The sequence below is a fragment of the Triticum urartu genome, chromosome 3A (assembly GCF_056163025.1).
Source record: "Triticum urartu cultivar PI428250 chromosome 3A, HENAU_Tu73, whole genome shotgun sequence".
In the NCBI taxonomy this organism is placed as follows: Eukaryota; Viridiplantae; Streptophyta; class Magnoliopsida; order Poales; family Poaceae; genus Triticum; species Triticum urartu.
In genome coordinates this window covers 64,950,618-64,973,072 of record NC_141875.1, presented here as the reverse complement: position 1 = coordinate 64,973,072, position 22,455 = coordinate 64,950,618, and positions in this window count along the sequence as shown.

Sequence of the window (22,455 nt, the reverse complement as noted above, 5' to 3'; positions counted from 1 at the left end):
TGGAGATTGCCCCAACCTTGTTTGTAAAGGTTCGGTCGCCCCTTCAAGGGCACCAATAGTGGAATCACGGCATCTCGCATTGTGTGAGGGCGTGGGGAGAATACGGTGGCCCTAGTGGCTTCTTGGGGAGCATTGTGCCTCCACACCGCTCCAATGGAGACGTACTTCCCTTCAAAAGGAAGGAACTTCGGTAACACATCCTCGTCTTCACCGGATCCACTCTTGGTTATCTCTTACCTTTACTTGTGCAAGCTCTTTAGTGTTTCTACCCTTGCTTGCTTGTTGTTATTGCATCATATAGGTTGCTCACCTAGTTGCACATCTAGACAACCTAATTTGATGCAAAGTTTAATTTGGTAAAGAAAAGCTAAAAATTGGTAGTTGCCTATTCACCCCCCCTCTAGTCAACCATATTGATCCTTTCAATTGGTATCAGAGCCTCGTCTCTTTATTAAGGACTTTACCGTCCAAAGAGTATGGTTGATACCGTAGACGGTGTGGAGGAACACTCCAGTGTGAATCCGATCTCGTCTACGGGAGATGGGGGAACTTCGGTCTCTCGTGAGGAGTTCAATGTGGCCTTGGAGACATTGAAAACCTCCATGACGACCGAAGTTGAAAGCATGTTTACTAAATTTCTTGAGGGGCTTAAACTATCCACCGCACCGTTGAAAGTGGGTGATCCCGCCAACAAGGTGTCGGATTCCCCGACAAGGGGGAAGCTAGTAGTGAAAAGGCTCCTTCTTCTAGTGGCAAGAATGGCACCGGCATCTTTGCCCATGTGGAACCACCACTTTTTTATGGTGGACCGGTTCCTTCCACTCATTTGAATCATGCCGGTCCTCCCCCTAAGATTGTGAAAAATGAGGATTTTGATTCTTGGGTTTACCGCTTTAAACATCATTTAAATCATGTGAACACTAACCTTTGGAGAATCATTGAAGAAGGTTTCTATCCACATGATCCAAGCAACTTCACTCCTCGAGAAGCCGCGGACAATCAATTCAATGAGAATGCTCTCTTCATCATTCAAGATGCAATTCCACCCGAAGATCTACCTCATCTTCGTCCCTTCGCCTTGGCCAAAGATGCATGGCATTGTGTCATGTCTCTCTACCGGGGAAGCGCAAGCATTCAACGCTCCAACTATGAAGTGGTACAAGATGAGGCCGATGAGTTTGCAATGAAGGAAGATGAAGAACCTCGTGAGCTTTATCGGAGAGTAACCAAACTCGCGGTCTCACTACGAGATCACGAGAGCAAGGACACAGATGACAACTGGATCAAGCGCAAATTCCTCAAGGCAATGATGCCCTACCACAAGGCCATGTCCTCCGTCATTCATCAAAGACCGGACTTCCACACTTTGACCTCAAGCGAAGTGTTGGATGAGTTTGTGTCCATGAACATTTTGGACAAGACCGCCGACAATGCGGTGCTCCGTTCTCAACGGCCAAAGAAGCCTAACCTTGCATTGAAGGCCAAGCTCACCGTGGAAGAAGAAGAAGAGGAAGAAGAGGAGAGCAACCACGAAGATACGAAGTATGCATATCATGAACACATGGCACTTGCTTCAAGGCAATTTTGGAGCAAGAAAAACTCGAGGCCTAACTTTAGCAAAAACAACTCGAGTGGCACAAGGGGCAAGCTACGTGTAAGGACTTGCTACAACTGCGGCAACGTGAGTCATTTCGTTGCGGAATGCCCGTATGATAAGAGGGAAGACAATGGTGGAAAACTCATCCGAAAGGACAAGGTCAAGTCGTTCCCCAACAAGAACAACTTCACCAAGAAGACCCCTCCCAAGGCTTTGGTTGTGCAAGAAGAGTACAATGAGGATGATGACGATGATGAAGATGATGAGTCGGTTGCCATGGCCTCCGTTGCCATTGCAACAACGTCACGAGTGTCTCTCTTCGACTCACCCAATGAGAGCATCACCGCCAAGTGCCTCATGGCTAAAGCCACCAACAAGGTAACCTCCAACATCAAAACTACCATCATTAATCATCCTTCCCCAATGGATGGCATTAATGAACTTGAGGGAGCTAATGTGCAGGCTAACGAGTTTGAGGCCTTTATAGGCAAACTCAAGGTAAAATCCAAGAAGCACTTTGTTGCTCTATTGGAACAACTTGGTGAGGCCAATGACATGATCGAGGCTCACGAAGACACCATCTCTAAGATGGAAGGGCATAGTCGTGACTATGCCGATGAGATTTCAGATCTTTCCAATGCTCTTGAGGAAGAGCGTGGTCTTCGTTTGGCTCTTGAGTAGTCACACAACGTTGATCATGCTAAGTTAAAGAAAGATTATGATCATGCCCTCATTGTTTCTCGTGTGCTAAATTCTGAGAAGGCCAAACTCGGGGTTGATCTTGCTAGACTCAAAGAGGAGTTTGATATACTTGACAAGGCCCACAAGGCCTTGAAGGGTATTCACGCTAGTCTCAAGGAGTCTCATGATCAACTCCAAGTGAAGCTAACTAAGGAGAAAGCAACTTTTCCTCATATGGTTTTAATTGATAATGCAAATGCTACTAACCCGTGTTGTGAGCATATACATCTTGTTGAGGAAAATGCTAAGTTGAAGGAGAAACTTGAGAGAGGTCTTGCAACTTGCATACAAGGCAAGAAGAACCTCAACGATCTCTTGATCAACCAAAAGGGAGGTGTGGCCAAGGAAGGGGTTGGGTACGTGCCCGACTCCAAGAACAAGAAGAAGAATGACAAGACCAAACGACCTCCTCCCCTCATGCAAACCTTTGTGAGGGAGGGAGAGAGTGTCCCCGAGGAGAAGAAGAAGAACAATGTCAATAAGGGCAATGTCACCCCTCCCAACAAAGCCGGCAATTTTAATCCTTCTTATGTGTTATGCCATGCTAGTGATGGGCATGTTTATGCCAAATTTGTTGGTTCTCTTCACGAGTATATTGAATGGTCTATTTGGGTTCCTAAGACCCTTGTTACTAACATCAAAGGACCCATTACAAAATGGGTACCTAAAACCAAGCATTGATCTCTTGTAGGTGTTTGCTTTCAGTGGTGGATCATGGTTGCTCGATAGCGGAGCTACAAATCATATGACTGAAAGCAAGGACTTGGTGGTGGACATGCACAAAGTTCCATCTATGCCCACCAATGTCGAGTGGGGTGACGCCTCATCCTCTAAGGTATTGGGACTTGGCAAGGTGGTCATCTCTCATGATCTCACGATCGAGAAGGTCATGCTTGTTGAGTCCCTTGCATACAATTTACTTTCCGTTCGTCAACTTGCAATCATGGGCTTTGCCACTTTCTTTGATATCGATACCGTGGCCCTCTTGTGGAGCAAGACTCTTAAAGTAGCTTTTGTTGGGCATGTCGAGAACGGTCTATATGTGATTAACTTTTCGGAGCGACCCACTAAGACCGCGACATGCCTAATGGCTAAAGTTGATGTGGGATGGCTTTGGCATCGCCGTTTAGCCCATGTCAATATGAGATCTTTGCAAAGTCTTCTCAAGGGGGACCATGTCCGTGGACTAACGAATGTTAGTTTTGTTAAAGATCGTGCTTGCAGTGCCTGTATCAAAGGAAAGCTACATGAGAAGGCTCACCCTCCCACAACTATCATTTATTCAAAGAGGCCCTTGGAGCTCCTTCACATGGATCTTTTTGGGCCCCCATCATTCGATAGTCTTGGAGGTAGGAAGTATTGCTTGGTGATTGTAGATGACTACTCAAGGTACACGTGGGTGTATTTCTTCAAGAGGAAGAGCGAGACCCAACAAACCGTCATTGACTTTGCAAATGAAGCACAACGTCAACACAATGCAAAGATCTTGACAATAAGAAGTGACAACGACACCGAGTTCAAGAACTATACCTTGGATGAATTTCTTAGTGATGAGGGAATCAAGCATCAATATTCCGCACCATACACCCCTCAACAAAACGGTGTTGCGGAGAGGAAGAACCGGACATTGATGGATGCGGCAAGGACCATGATGGCGGAGTTCAAGTCTCCATACAACTTTTGGGCCGAAGCCATCAACACCGCGTGTCACGCATCCAATCGGCTCTACCTCCGCAAGGGCTTGAACAAGACTCCATATGAGATACTCACCGGTAACAAGCTCAACCTCAAGTACTTCCGGGTATTCGAGTGTAAGTGTTTCATTCTCAAGAAAGGTGTTCGATTGTCTAAATTTGAGGCTAGAGCTTATGAGGGCATATTTGTTGGTTATGCTACAAACTCTCATGCTTACCGTGTCCTCAATAAAACCACGGGAATTATTGAGGAGACGTGTAACGTGGAGTTTGATGAGAATAACGGCTCCCAAGTGGAGCAAAGTGGAACTTGTGATGTAGGTGATGAAATTCCTCCTCAAGCCATAAGAAGAATGGGTGTTGGTTTCATCCTACCCATTGAGGAACCCCTTGTGGCTGAAGGAGAAGGACAATGCTCCACTCACGTGGAGCCATCACCAACCCAAGGCCTACACGCTTCCGAAGAACAAAGTGAAGGCCCTCAACCTCATGAACAAGACCATGGGCAAGATCATACTCAAGACGGTGTTGACACACCAAGTGATGCCCAAGGTCAAGTTCTCTCCCCCGAGCAAGTTCAAGATCAAGAACTAGTTCATGACGATGCTCAAGATGATCAAGTAACCGCTCCTAAACTCACCACCGAGGAGGAATTAGAGCGTCGTGCCGCCAAGGTTGCTTCCAAGCTCTCCACCAAGGATCATCTCATGACGAATGTGCTTGGAAGCTTAAGAAAGGGGGTAAGCACTCGTAGACAATTAGCAAATTATTGTGAGCATCACGCGTTTGTCTCTTGTGTGGAACCCCACAAGGTCTATGAGGCGCTAGAAGATCCGGATTGGCTCAATGCCATGCATGAGGAACTCAACAACTTCGAGCGCAACAAAGTGTGGAGATTGGTGCCATGGCCAACGGGGAACCACAATGTCATTGGAACCAAGTGGATATTCAAGAACAAGCAAGATGCCCATGGGATTATCATTCGCAACAAGGCTCGTTTGGTAGCACAAGGCTACTCCCAAGTCGAGGGTATCGACTACGGTGAAACCTTTGCCCCCGTTGCTCGTCTTGAATCCATTCGCATGTTGATTGCATATGCTTCTCATCATAACTTTAAGTTACAACAAATGGATGTGAAGAGTGCTTTTCTTAATGGTCCCATTAATGAATTGGTTTATGTCAAGCAACCCCCCGGGTTCGAGGATCCCTACTTTCCCGATCATGTGTATCAACTCGATAAGGCACTCTATGGCCTTAAACAAGCCCCACGTGCGTGGTATGACCACCTTACCGAGTTGTTACAAGACCATGGTTTTGAAGTTGGGCTAATCGACCCCACTCTTTTTACTAAGAAGGTCAAAGGGGAGTTGTTTGTGTGCCAATTATATGTTGATGATATTATCTTTGGTTCTCCTAACAAAGCTTTCAATGAGGAATTTGCCGCTCTCATGACCTCAAAGTTCGAGATGTCCTCCATGGGAGAGTTGAAGTTCTTTCTAGGGTTCGAAGTGAAGCAAAGAAGAGAAGGAACCTTCATCAATCAATCCAAATACACTCAAGACATGCTCAAGAAATTCAAGCTCAGTGACGTCAAGCCGGCCTCCACTCCAATGCCCACCAAGTGCCAACTTGACTTAGATCCCAATGGTAAAGTGGTGGATCAAAAGGTATATTGTTCCATGATTGGATCCTTGCTTTACCTTTGTGCATCTAGACTGGACATCATGTTGAGTGTGGGAATTTGTGCACAGTTTCAAGCCGCACCTAAGGAAAGTCACTTTGTGGTGGCCAAACGAATCTTTCGATATTTGGCTCATACCCCAAACTTTGGCTTATGGTACCCAAGAGGATCAAACTTCAAGCTTGTAGGGTACTCGGATTCCGATTGGGCGGGAGACAAAGTGTATAGGAAGTCCACTTCCGGAGGGTGCTAATTCCTTGGTTTCTCTTTGGTAAGTTGGTCTTCCAAAAAGCAAAGTTGTGTGTCTCTCTCATCCACTAAGGCGGAGTATGTTGCCGCCGGTAGTTGTTGTGCACAACTTCTATGGATGAGGCAAACTTTAAAGGATTACGGTGTCACTTGTGACAAAGTGCCTCTTTGGTGTGAAAATGGAAGTGCCATCAAGATTTCTCTCAACCCAGTGCAACACTTCAAGATGAAGCATATTGAGATTCGGTATCACTTCATCCGGGATCACATTAGGCGAGGAGAGATCGAGCTCAATTATGTCAACACTCATGACAACCTTGCAGATATTTTCACGAAGCCCTTGGATGAAGCAAGATTTCGCGAGTTAAGGCATGAGCTAAATATCATTGATTCGAGCAATGTGGCTTGAACCCGTGCACACCCTACCATGCTTAATTTGGTGTCTAGTTTAGGTGTAGGCATGGACATAGGGGGAGTGTTGTTCTCTCAATGAACTCTCCCTCCCCCCATTATGCATAAATTGATCAAGTCTTTCACTTTAGCCATTGTTGATGGCACTTGTGCTTAAAAGACGAGTTTTGGTCATGGGCCCAAGGTTAAAATCTTCGCGGTGCCATACCTTTTGACTCAAACATAGGTGGCCTCGGCCACCGCCCTCTTTTGAAGAGGTGTGTCTTGGTTGTTTGCTGGTGTGTTGCCGTTTTTGTTGTTTCGTCGAGCTAAAGCCGTGTCTGTTTAGTTGCCGTGGCGTGCTGGGCGGTACTACCGCTGGTGGTGCGTGGTACTACCGCTTATAAGCGGTACTACCGCCCCCCAGCGTGGTACTACCGCTGAGGGACGGGGCCAGGGGGTTAAGTCGGGGCAGGGGGAGGTTTCTTCTCCCCCATACTCATTCACTTCGCCCCTCTTTTCTCTTCTTCTCTCCAGCCTCCTCTCACCGCGGGAGGGCTCCGGCGGATCTCCGTCTCCGGGGCGTCCCTCTCCATTTCCTTTGGTGGAGTCGATCCCCACCTTGTCCTCTTGCCATGGATGCCGGTATTGCCCCCGTTCTTTCTTTCGTTTTGTCTCTTTTTAGTTCTTGTTTCTTAGGGGCAATGGTGGTTGCATCTCTAGATTTTTGGCGAAATCTAGCCTTGAGTTGGTTGGAGAAGGCAACTAGACTATCTCGATTAGAGTTTGGTAGGATTATTTTTGAATTTGGTAGGCCGGTAGTGCCGGATCTGACTGCGGTAGTAAGAGCCCGCTGTTTCACCGCCTCGTGCTATATGAAACTGCTGTTTCTCCGCCTCAAGCAGTACTACCGCTCCTCTTGGAGTGGTACTACCGCTTGACCTAGAGCGGTACTACCGCTCCCTTTGGGCCGGTACTACCGCTTGGGGCGGTACTACCGTGGGCAGGTCACGGTACTACCGCTGAATGCCAATTCCCATCATTTTCCTGCCTTACCTTGATCTTTTTGTTGAGTTTGTTGGCTTATGCTCGTTCTTTCTAGTTGTTTTGCGTGTTCTTGTGTTTGGCTCCAGGTGATGACCGTTCCGAGCAGCAAGGTCGCAGTATCAACCCCGGGCGTGCCACATCAAAACGCTACCGCACCTCAGAGCCATCTGGTGGTTCCTCGAGCACCCAACCGCCTCCAACAAGTGCATTTGCAAGTGTTCCTCCACCTCCTCAGCAATCGAAGCGAGCCGCCAACAAGCCAAAAGGGAAGACTGTGACTGAGATGACCAACAAGGAGTTTTGGGAGAAGCGTCACCGCAACCCCTATGCGGTGGACCAAGAACCCACTTTGGTCAACCGCCCGTTCTGGAACCGTTTTCAGTTTGCCATCTACTTTGATGTGATCAAGGCCAAGAAGAATCTTTTTGTTGATGTTCGCTCCATTGACACTGATGCTATGGAGAAGGACCCGGAGTACTTTGGCGAAGCTCTTCAGATGTGCACTCAGCTGAACATTCTCAGGATCATGCAATTCAACAAGGATTTCGATGCGGATTTGGTGGCTCAATTCTATGCCACCGTCCATCTTGGGACGGATGTCGACAGGACTCTGACATGGATGACCAATGGCAAGCTGCTTTCTGTCAAGTGGAAGGCTTTCATGGAGTTACTTGATGTGGTGGATACCGGGCTTGAGACTCCTGTCAGTTTTCGTCCTCACCGCAATGCTACATCCACCCACAAGCAAGCCCTTTGGCCCTACTGCACTGTGAAGGTTCACCCAGTAACTGAGAAGAAGACCTATGAGCTGTCTCCATATCTGGACATTCTTCATCGCATATTCCGTGAGACTCTCTTCCCTCAGATTGGGAATCTGGATATGGTCCACTCTTACCTCGTGGACATGCTCCTTTTCTGTCAGCATGAGAAGGAAGCAAGCACTGGAGAGAGCCTGGATATCTCTCATGTCATGTGGTCTGAACTTCTATCTGCCGTGTCTGAGCGCAAGTGTCCTATCTATGGTCCATTAATCATGAGGCTCATTGAGAGGGCCTGGGCACAGACTTATCCCAGAGTGCTGCTAGAGACTGGAGACTTGGTTTCTCATGAGATCAAGCGTCTGAGGAAGAAGGACAACTGGACAGCGCCTCACACGTGGGGTCCATCTACTACTGTTGCCACAGGGGGCCCGTCTGCTGCTGCTGCTGCCATGGGGACCGAGGGTGAGGCTGCTACTGATGCTCATGAGGAGGACTTTGGCCCCTCTAGTGCAGAACCATCATGGGCACAGAAGCTTAAGCGCAAGATGAAGAAGCTTTTTTGCATGGAGTCCCATGGTCAGTACATGACTCATGTGGCCGAGAAGCATGCCAGGATGCGCCACAAGGAGCTCATGCGTCATATGGGAGCAACAGTTGCCAGTGGGTCTAAGGGTCAGATCGCTGAAGAGGAGGACTGGATTCATCAGAATTGCCACTGGACCGACTCCGATGCCGAGCAGTTCTCGACCCACGACGAAGATGCAGAGATGTGATGTTCGAGATCTTCCTCCTCCCATCACTTGGAGTCGTAGTGTCACTCTTTGCCCTTTTTGGTGTCTCGCTGCCAAAGGGGGAGAGAGTGTAGGGATTTGCTTCTTGTGTCGTGCTTTGAGTCGTCTTGTGTTTTCTTGTGTGTTCCTTCTTTGGTTTGGTTTGGTGTGAGTCCTAAGTTCTAGTCATATGGTGTAAGACATATGCTCCCTATCGCTACCTTATTACGTATGTCATTTCAGAGTACTGTAGTTTATTATGAGATGCATGCTTGTCCTGTCTATTCTCTTCTCTCATATATCTTGTGCTTACTATTGTTGGACTATAAAATATAGGGGGAGTGTTGATCCGAATGTGTGTGTCGTGCCATCTCTTGGTGCACACATTCTGGGGGAGCCCGTCTATATTTTGTAGTTCTTAGCTTTCTTCGCTTTATTTTCTTTTCCTTGCACAAATCCCTAGTTGTCATCAATCCACCAAAAAGGGGGAGATTGTTACAGCATATCTCTCTCAAGGTAGTTTTGGTGATTGATGACAACATGTTTGCGGACTAATCTTGTGCTTTGAATTATTCACAGATTCTCCCCTGGCACGAGACGCCTTCTTCCCCTCGGAGTGTATTTCAAGACGGTGTAGCTCTTTCGTTTCCTTCTCGGTGGATTAGTTGCGTAGAGGGCACCGTACTATCTAGAGGGGGTCCGCTGGGGTTTTGCATGGGTGGAATCATCACGTACACATCAGCTTCTCACCCTTCGAGCATTTCCTTTCCATTGAAGAGATCTCTCCTCTCTCTTCCTTGTCCTAGCTGGGTCAAAGCGGTAGTACCGCGCACCCAGCGGTAGTACCGCTGAGAAGCCACAAGCGGCAATACCGCTCCGCAGCGGTAGTACCACTCGTGGCTCCACAACAGTAGTACCGCTGGGGGCCTGGCACCTCCGCCTTGTCCTCAGCTTCTTTTAGAGATTTCTTCTCTCGCGTGCGCGCCCCAGCGGTAGTACCGCACTGCCTGCGGTACTACGGCCGAAGGGTCACAAGCGGCAGTACCACTCCACAGCGGTACTACCGCCCTTGACCCCACTTCCGTAGTACCGCTGGGCAGTCTGGTTCCTACCGCCTCGATTCGAGAGGTCTTTTTCTCGTGTCGGGTTTTGCGGCACTAGTCACGGTTGTAGTGACGGTAGTATCGTTCCAGGAGCGGTAGTACCGCCCTACCACCGCGATAGTACCGCATTTGGGTCCGTTCCCTACTTGTCTCACCAGCGCGGCAGTAGCGCTGGCTGGCGCGGTAGTACCGTTGTCGTGGCGGTAGTACCGCCCCATCTCAGTGGTAGTACCGCCCTGTGCGGGGCTGGTTGGTGGGGGGCAACGGGTTTGTTGCCCCCACTATAAAAGGGAGTCCCCTTCTTCCTTCTCACTTACCTCTTCCTCCCCAAGCTCCATTTATTGCTCAAGCTCCATTAAATACTCCAAGCTTCATTTTTGCCCGATCTATCTCTCTAGCCAATCAAACTTGTTGATTTGCTTGGGAGTGGTTGAGAAGGCTCCGATCTACACTTCCACCAAGGGATTTTCGATTCCCCCACTCATCCCTAGCGGATCTTGTTACTCTTGGGTGTTTGAGCACCCTAGACGATTGAGGTCACCTCGGAGCCATATTCCATTGTGGTGAATCTTCGTGGTCTTGTTGGGGGCCTCCGATTAAGTTGTGGAGATTGCCCCAACCTTGTTTGTAAAGGTTCGGTCGCCGCCTTCAAGGGCACCAATAGTGGAATCACGGCATCTCGCATTGTATGAGGGCGTGAGGAGAATATAGTGGCCCTAGTGGCTTCTTGGGGAGCATTGTGCCTCCACACCGCTCCAACGGAGACGTACTTCCCTTCAAAAGGAAGGAACTTCGGTAACACATCCTCGTCTTCACCGGATCCACTCTTGGTTATCTCTTACCTTTACTTGTGCAAGCTCTTTAGTGTTTCTACCCTTGCTTGCTTGTTGTTATTGCATCATATAGGTTGCTCACCTAGTTGCACATCTAGACAAACTAATTTGATGCAAAGTTTAATTTGGTAAAGAAAAGCTAAAAATTGGTAGTTGCCTATTCACCCCCCCCTCTAGTCAACCATATCGATCATTTCACTTGATCTCCATATGGGCTATCACCAGATTCGAATCCGTGAGCAAGATATTCCCAAGACGGCTTTCAGAACAAGCTATGGTTCATATGAATACACTGTCATGTCTTTTGGCCTCGTCAACGCTCCTCCAACTTTCTCTCGCATTATGAACTTCATCTTCAACGCCTACACAAATGACTTCGTTTTGGTCTATCTCGATGACATTCTGGTCTTTTCAAAGAACAAGGAAGATCATGCCAAGCACTTGCGTTTGGTGCTCGATAAGCTCAGGGAACATCAGTTCTACGCCAAGTTCCCAAAGTGCGAGTTTTGGCTCGATGAGGTTCTATATCTTGGGCATATCATCTCTGCCAAGGGCATAGCGGTGAATCCTGAGAAGGTGTCTGCAATTGTGAATTGGGAACCACCTCAGAACGTGAAGCAACTCGTAGCTTCCTTGGTCTCACAAGCTACTGTCGAAGGTTCGTTGAGAACTTTTCAAAGATTGCGAAGCCTCTTTCAAACCTTCTCCAGAAGCACGTGAAGTACGTTTGGTCTCCGGAATGTGACATCGCTTTCAACACTTTGAAAGAGAAATTGGTCACTGCTCCAGTTCTGACTCCTCCTGATGAATCCAAACCGTTCGAGGTCTTCTGCGATGCCTCTCTTCAAGGTCTTGGTGCAGTGTTAATGCAAGAGAAGAAAGTTGTGGCTTATACCTCTCGCCAGTTGAAGCCCAACGAGAAGAACTACCCCACTCATGACCTCGAGTTGGCGGCAGTTGTGCATGCTCTTTTGACTTGGAGACATCTCTTATTGGGAAGAAAAGTGGACATCTTCACTGACCACAAGAGTCTCAAGTACATCTTCACTCAGCCTAATCTCAACCTCAGACAAACTCGCTGGGTCGAAATGATTCAAGAGTATAATCTGAGTATTGAGTATACTCCAGGCAAGGCCAATGTGATTGCTGACGCTTTGAGCAGGAAGGCTTACTGCAACAGTCTGATTATCAAGCCTTACCAACCCGAGCTTTGTGAAGCTTTCCGCAAACTCAATCTGCAAGTTGTTCCTCAAGGGTTCCTCGCCAACCTTCAAGTCTCTCCTACTTTGGAAGATCAAATTCGCGAGGCTCAACTTCTTGATGCTATGGTGAAGAAGGCGAAGATTGGGATTGCCAGGAGTCAACCCAAGTACAAGTGCTATCGCCTTGATGACAAGGATACTCTATTCTTCGAGGATCGCATTGTTGTGCCTAAAGGTGACATTCGTAAAATTATTATGAATGAGGCGCACAATTCACTCCTCTCCATCCACCCTGGGAGTACGAAGATGTATCAGGACCTCAAGCAGGCTTATTGGTGGACTCAAATGAAGCGCGAGATTGCTTAGTTCGTGAATGAATGTGATGTCTGCAGAAGAGTGAAGGCAGAACACCAACGACCAGATGGTCTCCTCCAACCTCTTACCATTCCAGAATGGAAGTTTGACCACATTGAGATGGACTTCGTGACTGGGTTTCCAAAGTCCAAGCGTGGCAATGATGCTATATTCGTTGTCATCGACAAACTCACGAAAGTGGCTCATTTTCTGCCTATCAAAGAGTCTATCACTGCAGCTCAATTGGCGGAGCTTTATACCTCTCGGATTGTCTCTCTGCATGGCATTCCACAGTTGATCTCTTCAGACCATGGCAGCATCTTTACCTCCAAGTTTTGGGATTCTTTTCAGAAGGCCATGGGCACCAACATTCGCTTCAGCACAGCTTTCCATCCTCAAATTAGCGGTCAAGTCGAGCGTGTCAATCATATTCTTGAAGATATGCTCAGGGCTTGCGTTATCTCTTTCGGTATGAAGTGGGAAGATTGTCTTCCATATGCCGAATTCTCCTACAACAACAGTTTTCAAGCAAGTTCGGGCAAGGCCCCATTCGAAATTCTCTATGGCTGGAAGTGCCGTACTCCTCTTAACTGGTCAGAGACCGGTGAACGTCAACTTCTTGGAAATGACTTGATCACAGAGGCAGAGGAGATGTGCAAAGTCATTCGTGATAACCTCAAAGCAGCGCAATCGCATCAGAAGAGCTACTATGATAGTAAGCATCGTGATTTGGCTTTCGAGATCGGAGACCATGTTTACCTCCGCATCTCTCCAATGAAAGGTACTCGTCGCTTTGGTATCAAAGGGAAGCTTGCCCCTAGATACGTGGGTCCTTTTAAAATCGTCAGCAAGAGAGGCGATCTCGCCTATCAACTCGAGCTTCCTTCAAACTTTGCAAATGTGCACGACATGTTCCATGTCTCTCAGCTCCGCAAGTGCTTCAAGACTCCTGACCGCACCGTCAACTTCGAAGACATTGATCTCCAAGAAGACCTTTCTTATCGTGAGCACCCAGTTGCTATTCTTGAAAAGACTGAACGCAAGACTCACAATAAGTCAATAAAATTCCTCAAAGTCAAGTGGTCACACCATTCCGACCGTGAAGCCACCTCAGAACGCGAGGATCACCTCCGTTCTGAGTACCCGGTGTTCTTCCAGTCCTAGATCTCGGGACGAGATCCTTTCGTAGTAGTGGAGTGTTGTAACACCCCGGATGTAATTTACCTTATATGTATTACAACTCTTGCCGTTTCTGTCACTAAGTTATTTTATTTCCTCGGGTTCGGGTTTTTGTCTCCATGTGTTGTTGCCTCTGTCCTGCATCTCATATCATGTCATCATGTGCATTGCATTTGCATGCGTGTTCGTCTCATGCATCCGAGCATTTTCCCCGTTGTCCGTTTTGCATTCCGGCGCTCCTATCTCCTCCAGTGGTCCTTTCTACCTCTTCTCGTGTGTGTGGGTTGAAAATTTCCGGATTGGACCGAGATTTGTCATGCAGCCTTGGTTTACTACCGGTAGACCGCCTGTCAAGTTTCGTGCCATTTGGACTTCGTTTGATACTCCAACGGTTAACCGAGGGACTGAGAAGGCCTCATGTGTGTTGCAGCCCAACACCCCTCCAAAGTGACCCAAAACCCACCTAAGATCTCTCCATCAACTAGAGCGTTCGATCACGATCGTGTGGCCGCAAACCGCACCTCATTTGGACTCTCCTAGCTCCCTCTATGTCTATATAAAGGCATCCCCCCGAAAATCCCGGGTCTCCTCTCCCCCCTAAAGCCTAAATTCCCCTCGCGCCGCGCCGGACGTGTCCGTAGCCGGCCGGTCGAACCGCGCCGCCACCCCGCGCCAGTAGGAGGGCGCCACATGGGGCGCCGCTGCCCGCCGCTGCCCGCCGCCGTGCCGGCCCGCTCGGCCCAGGGCGGGCCCCCGAGGCCCGTTCGTCCCTGCCGCCTCGCCTCCTCGCCTCCTCACCGACCCTTCGCCGCGCCGCCCCGCTCCGCCTCGACGGTCGCCGCCCGCCGCCCGCCGTGCTCGCTCCGGCGCCGCCCCGCCGCGCTGCTTCCGCCGCCCGACGCCGCCGCAGCTCCGGTGCCGCCCCGCGCCGCCTCACCCCCGCCTCCTTCAAGCTCCGGCCGTCCTCCTCCTCGACGCCGGCGTCTTCTCCGGCGAGAGATCCGGCCGCCCCCACTTCGACTCCGACGAACGACGTCTCTGGCGACCTAGATCCGGCGGCTGCTACAGTGCTCCCGATCCGCTGCTACACTAAACCCTAGATCTCAGGGTTGACTTTCCCCCTCTCCCTTATTTTTTTTGCGAGTTTCATCATGCCGTAACTCCGCATCGGTAACTCCATTTTGGGCGTGTAGCATATCAAAATGTTCGCCTCAGAGATTACATCATTTCATCTCATTGCATCATTTTCATTTGAGCTCATCTTGATGCCTGAAAGGCTGTTGGAAGAGAGCTATATGAGATAATTGTCAGATCTGCTGCATCAAATAGCTATTTGTCATTTTTGCCATAATTAATGTGTGCATGATATGCTCCTGAGTTCTACATGTGTTTTGTTATATGCCATGCCATCTTTACAGAGGTGCTTTCCATGTATTTTTGTGATGTGTGTGGTGACTAGCACAAGCTTGCAAAGTAGTGCATTCGTTAATGCTGATTTCAGGGACTTAGAATTTCTCTAAGTCCTTGATCTGTTTTTATCAATATGTCATATGTTCATGTTGTTTCCTAGTGATCCGTGCCTCTTTTGAGGATGATCAGTAAGGATGTTTTGTTAACATTGTGGTGCATGCCATGTTGTTGTTCTTGCCATGTATAGCTTCTATGATATGTATTCTTGATGGGTGTATGCTTAGTTTGTCATGCCATGCTCTGAAGTGAGTGCATCGAGCTCGTGAACATGCGTACTCGTTAACAGATTTGCATGCTCCAGTTTTTCACTAAGTCTGTAATCTGATTATGTTTTTGCCATGTTCACATGCTTGCAAAGGTATTTTCCGATCCCTTTTGGCTCAAGGTCACTAAGGGACTTTTGTTAAGTGCTTTGAGTAGCTTCATTTCATGCCTTGCTTTGCCATGTTAAGTTCTTGTAGCATACATGTTTCATGCTCCAAAGTGTGCTACCTGATGTTAAATTCCAGACTTGTGTTAATTTCACTAAGTCTGAAACCTGTTTACCATTTGCATTTTTGCCATGCTTGTTTGAACCTGTTAATGGATGAATTGGCCGTAGCTCAGTGTTCATCTTTTGTCAAGAATCATGAGTGGATCCATGCCATTTATTTTGTTGTCATGTTTGAGTGCTGTAGCATATTTATCTTGATGCATTTAGATGGCTACTTGCTGCTTATCGCAGACCGGTGCCATATTTGTTTTGCTTGCCATTTCCAAACCGTGCATCCGATTCCGGTGATCTTTATATCGTTTTCAACCGAAATCACCCCACCTTTCTAGTGGCACTCTTGGATTTCCAATTTGAGGCCAGATTCAATCATTCCTTGTCAAATCTTGCATATGCATCACATATCGCATCCCGCATAGCATACCATGTTTGCATCATGTTGTTCGAGCCTTGCACGTGGTTGATTGTGTTCCTTTTGCTTGTTTGTCTTGTTTGGGTAGAGCCGGGAGACGAGTTCGCTAACGAGGAGCCCGTTGAGTTTGCTTACGAGGATCAAGTCAACTCTGACAACTTTGCAGGCAAGATGATCATACCCTCGAAATCACTTCTATCTTTGCTTGCTAGATGCTCGCTCTTTTGCTATGCCTATGCTACGATGCCTACCACTTGCTTATCATGCCTCCCAAATTGCCATGTCAAACCTCTAACCCACCATGTCCTAGCAAACCGTTGATTGGCTATGTTACCACTTTGCTCAGCTCCTCTTATAGCGTTGCTAGTTGCAGGTGAAGTTTGGAGATCGTTCCTTGTTGGAACATTGTTTATTTGTTGGGATATCATCATATTATCTTGTTATCTTGATACATCTATATACTTGGTAAAGGGTGGAAGGCTCGGCCTTTTTTCCTAGTGTTTTGTTCCACTCTTGCCGCCCTAGTTTCCGTCATATCGGTGCTATGTTCCCGGATTTTGCGTTCCTTACGCGGTTGGGTGATAATGGGAACCCCTTGACAGTTCGCCTTGAATAAAACTCCTCCAGCAATGCCCAACCTTGGTTTTACCATTTGCCACCTAGCCTCTTTTTCCCTTGGATTTCCGGAACCCGAGGGTCATCTTTATTTAAACCCCCCCAGGCCAGTGCTCCTCTGAGTGTTGGTCCAAACTAGAGCCCCTTGCAGCGCCACCTCGGGGAAACTCGAGGGCTGGTTTTAGTTGTACGGATTGCTTATCCGAGTGTGCCTTGAGAACAAGATAGGTGCAGCTCCTATCGGGATTTGTCGGCACATTCGGGCGGTGTTGTTAGACTTGTTTTACTATTGTCGAAGTTGTCTTGTAGAACCGAGATGCCGAGTCTGATCGGAATGTCTCGGGAGAAGGTTTATCCTTCGTTGACCATGAGAGCTTGTGATGGGCTAAGTTGGGACTCTCCTGCAGGAATTTGAACTTTTGAAAGCCGTGCCCGCGGTTATGGGCAGATGGGAATTTGTTAATGTCCGATTGTAGATAACATGAACCTTAACTTAATTAAAATGAATCAACTGCGTGTGTTACCGTGATGGTCTCTTCTCGGCGGAGTCCGGGAAGTGAACACGGTGTTGGAGTAACGTTTGCCGTAGGTTGTTCTATAGTTCTTCGTTCATGCTTTGCCTTCTCTTCTCGCTCTCTTTTGCGAACAGGTTAGCCACCGTATATGCTAGACGCTTGCTGCAGCTCCACATATTACCTTGCCTTACCTATAAGCTTAAATAGTCTTGATCGCGAGGGTGCGAGATTGCTGAGTCCCCGTGGCTCACAGATTACTTCCAAACCAGATGCAGGGACCGATGACTCCGTTCCAGATGATGCGCTTGAGCTCAAGTGGGAGTTCAACGAAGACTCACGCCGTTACTATGTGTCTTTCCTTGATGATCAATAGTGGTGCCCAGTTGGGGCGATCGGGACCGTGTCGCATTTTGGGGTTGATCTTCTATTTTGGTACCGTAGTCGGACCATGAGTGTATTGGACGATTGTAATGTTATTTATGTATTTGTGTGACATGGCGAGTGTAAGCCAACTATGTACCTTCTCCCCCTATTATTTATTTACATGGGTTGTTGTGAAGATTACCTTGCTTGCGACATTGCTTTCAATGCGGTTATGCCTCTAAGTCGTGCTTCGACACGTAGGAGATATAGCCGCATCGAGGGCGTTACACCTTCTCTCTGATTTTCTCCTCGAACGTGAATATATAGAGTTGGAGTTGAGGTCGGTGGAGCATCAGGGGGCCCACGAGGCAGGGGGCGCGCCCAAAGGGGGTAGGCGCACCCCCACCCTCGTGGACAGGGTGTGGGCCCCTTGGCCTTGATTCTTTCACTAGTAATTTTTATATATTCCAAAAATATTCTCCGTTGATTTTTAGGTCATTCCGAGAACTTTTATTTCTGCACAAAAATAACACCATGGCAATTCTGCTGAAAACAGCGTCAGTCCGGGTTTGTTCCATTCAAATCATGCAAGTTAGAGTCCAAAACAAGGGCAAAAGTGTTTGGAAAAGTAGATACGATGGAGACGTATCAACTCCCCCAAGCTTAAACCTGTGCTTGTCCTCAAGCAATTCAGTTGACAAACTGAAAGTGATGAAGAAAAACTTTTACAAACTCTGTTTGCTCTTGTTGTTGTAAATATGTAAAGCCAACATTCAAGTTTTCAGCAAAGATTATGAACTAACAATATTCACAATAACACTTAGGTCTCATGTTTACTCATATCAATGGCATAATCAACTAGAGAGCAATAATAATAATCTCGGATGACAACACTTTCTCAAAACAATCATAATATGATATAACAAGATGGTATCTCGCTAGCCCTTTATGAGACCGCAAAACATAAATGCAGAGCACCTTTGAAGTTCAAGGACTGATTAACATTGTAATTTATGGTAAAAGAGATCCAGTCACGGTCATACTCAATGTAAACTAATAATAATACATGCAAATGACAGCGGTGCTCTCCAACTGGTGCTATTTAATAGGAGGATGATGACTCAACATAAAAGTAAATAGATAGGCCCTTCGTAGAGGGAAGCAGGGATTTGTAGAGGTGCCAGAGCTCGATTTTTGAAATGGAGATGAATAATATTTTGAGCGATATACTTTCATTGTCAACATAACAACCGATAGATCTCGATATCTTCCATGCTACACACATTATAAAGTTTATACTCCCCCTACCACCAACAAACATCAATCCATGGCTTGTCCGAAACAACGGGTGCCTCCAAGTAACAACAATCCTAGGGGAGTTTTGTTTGCAATTATTTTGATTTGATTTGAGCATGGGACTGGTGCTACGTCTTGAGCTTGCGTTGGTTTTCCCCGAAGAGGAAGGGATGATGCAGCAGAGTACCATAAGTATTTCCCTCAGTTTTTGAGAACCAAGGTATCAATCCAGTAGGAGGCCACGCTCAAGTCCCTCGTACCTGCACAAAGCGATAGCTACTCGCAACCAACGCAATTAGGGGTTGTCAATCCCTTCATGGTCACTTACGAGAGTGAGATCTGATAGATATAATATTTTTGGTATTTTTGGTATAAAGATGCAAAGTAAAAAGTAAAAGCAAAGTAAAAAAGCAAAGCAAGATTAAAGTGATGGAGATTGATATGACGAGAATAGACCCGGGGGCCATAGGTTTCACTAGTGGCTTCTCTCAAGAGCATAAGTATTCTACGGTGGGTGAACAAATTACTGTTGAGCAATTGATAGAATTGAACATAGTTATGAGAATATCTAGGCATGATCATGTATATAGGCATCACGTCCGTGACAAGTAGATCGAAAGGATTCTGCATCTACTACTATTACGCCACTCATCGACCGCTATCCAGCATGCATCTAGAGTATTAAGTTAAAAATAGAGTAACACCTTAAGCAAGATGACATGATGTAGAGAGATAAATTCATGCAATATGAAATAAACCCCATCATGTTATCCTCGATGGCAACGATACAATACGTGCCTTGCTGCCCCTTCTGTCACTGGGTAAGGACACCGCAAGATCGAACCCAAAGCTAAGCACTTCTCCCATGGAAAGAACTACCAATCTAGTTGGCCAAACCAAACGGATAATTCGAAGAGACTTGCACAGATAACCAATCATACATAAAAGAATTCAGAGAAGATTCAAATATTATTCATACATAGACTTGATCATAAACCCACAATTCATCGGTCTTAACAAACACACCGCAAAAAGAAGATTACATCGAATAGATCTCCACAAGAGAGGGGGAGAACTTTGTATTGAGATTCAAAGAGAGAGAAGAAGCCATCTAGCTACTAACTATGGACCCGAAGGTCTGAGGTAAACTACTCACACTTCATCGGAGAGGCTATGATGATGTAGAAGCCCTCCGTGATGACGGCCCTCTTCCGGCGGAGCTCCGGAACAGGCCCCAAGATGGGATCTCGTGGATACAAAAATTTGCGGCAGTGGAATTAGGTTTTTGGTTCCTGTTCCGATCGTTTGGGGGTACATGTGTATATATAGGAGGAAGAAGTACGCCGGAGGAGCACCGAGGGGCCCACGAGGCAGGGGGCGTGCCCTAGGGGGGCGCCCCCCACCCTCGTGACTGCCTCTTTTGTTCCTTGGTGCAGGGTCCAAGTCTCCTGGATCACGTTCGGTGAGAAAATCACGTTCCCGAAGATTTTATTCCGTTCGGACTCCGTTTGATACTCTGTTTCTCCGAAACACTGAAATAGGCAAAAACAACAATTCTGGGCTGGGCCTCCGGTTAATAGGTTAGTCCCAAAAATAATATAAAAGTGGAAAATAAAGCCCAATATAGTCCAAAACAGTAGATAATATAGCATGGAGCAATCAAAAATTATAGATACGTTGGAGACGTATCAGGCATCCCCAAGCTTAATTCCTGCTCGTCCTTGAGTAGGTAAATGATAAAAAGAGAATTTTTGATGCGGAGTGCTACTTGGCATAATTTCAATGCAAATCTTCTTAATTGTGGTATGAATATTCAGATTAGAAAGATTCAAGACAAAAGTTTATATTGACACAAAAATAATAATACTTCAATTATGTCTTCTCAAAATAACATGGCCAAAGGAAGTTATCCCTACAAAATCATATAGTCTGGCTATGCTCCATCTTCACCATACAAAGTATTTAAATCATGCACAACCCCGATGAGAAGCCAAGAAATTGTTTCATACTCTAACTTTTTCAAAACTTTTTCAATCTTCACGCAATACATGAGCGTGAGCCATGGATATAGCACTATAGGTGGAATAGAAGGGTGGTTGTGGAGAAGACAAAAAGGAGGGGAATATAGTCTCACATCAACTAGGCGTATCAACGGGCTATGGAGATGCCCATCAATAGATATCAATTTGAGTGAGTAGGGATTGCCATGCAACGGATGCACTAGAGCTATAAATGTATGAATGCTCAACAAAATAAACTAAGTGGGTGTGCATCCAACTTGCTTGCTCACGAAGACCTAGGGCAATTTTGAGGAAGCCCATCATTGGAATATACAAGCCAAGTTCTATAATGAAAAATTCCCACTAGTATATGAAAGTGACAACATATGAGACTCGCTATATGAAGGACATGGTGCTACTTTGAAGCACAATATATGAGACTCGCTATATCATGGTGCTACTTTGAAGCACAAGTGTGGTAAAAAGGATAGTAGCATTGCCCCTTTTTATTTATTTTCTTTTTTTGGGCCTTCTTTTTTTTTCTTTGGCCTTTCTCTTTTTTTGGGACAATGCTCTATTGAATGATGATCATCACACTTTTATTTATTTACAACTCAATGATTACAAGTCGATTCTAAAACAAAGTATGACTTTATTTGGATGCCTCCGTGTAAGTGCATCTAGTGCCACCCCTAGTTGGTTTTGGAGTATTGACGACAAACCTAGTTGAGGGACTAATGTGTTTGTGAGAATTGCAGGATAACACAGGTAGAAGTCCCTCATTGATTCGGTTTTCCTACCAGAGATGACCCCAAAAATGTATGAAGACATTGAAGTCAAAGGTGGTATGTTAAGACATTCACATTGAAGACTATGACAAGAGAAGACATCGCGTGAAGACTATGGAGCGCGAAGACTTAGCAGTTTCATCGTTCTGTGTTTTTCTTTGTTGAGTCATAGGAACCACCATACTGTTAAGTGGGGTCCAAGAGAACCAGTCAGAATGACTGAAGTGATGCTTAACCAAAACCTATGTCTTCGAGTGAAGACTATGAGAGCAAATCTTGTCCAGAGTTGGATAAGTCAGCTTTGCTTGTAGCCCAAGTAAAGTTACCGTGTGTGTTTGAAATCTGACCGTTGGAACACGTGTCAGTTCCTTAGTGACCCAGGGTCATTTCAGACAAATCAGGTCGGGTTGCCTAGTGGCTATAAATAGCCCACCCCCTACAACCATAAATGGTTGGCTGCTCAGAGTTAAAGCACGGCTTTTGTCGTTTGAGAGCAACCCACCTCGAAGCCTTTGAGAGAGAATTCCTTGAGAGGATAAAGCCCTAACCACCCAGAGCCAAAGAGTGTTAGGCATCACTTAAGTCTTCTTGTTTGTGTGATCTGAAGACTTATTACACTTGAGGACTGTGAATCCTCCAGCCGGTTAGGTGTCGTGTTCTGAGCATCCAAGAGTCATTGTGGATCGCCGGTGAACGAAGTATGTTAAGGTTTGGAAGTCTACCTTGAAGACTTACCAGAGTGATTGAGCGAGGATTGGGTGTCCTTAGCTCAAGGGGAATAAGGTGAAGACAAGGTCTTCTGAGTTGAATCTCAGCCTCCTAACCAGACGTACAGTTTTCACAGCAACTGGAACTGGTCCAACAAATCATTGTCTTCAACGAGTCACTGGTTTCATCCTTCCCTT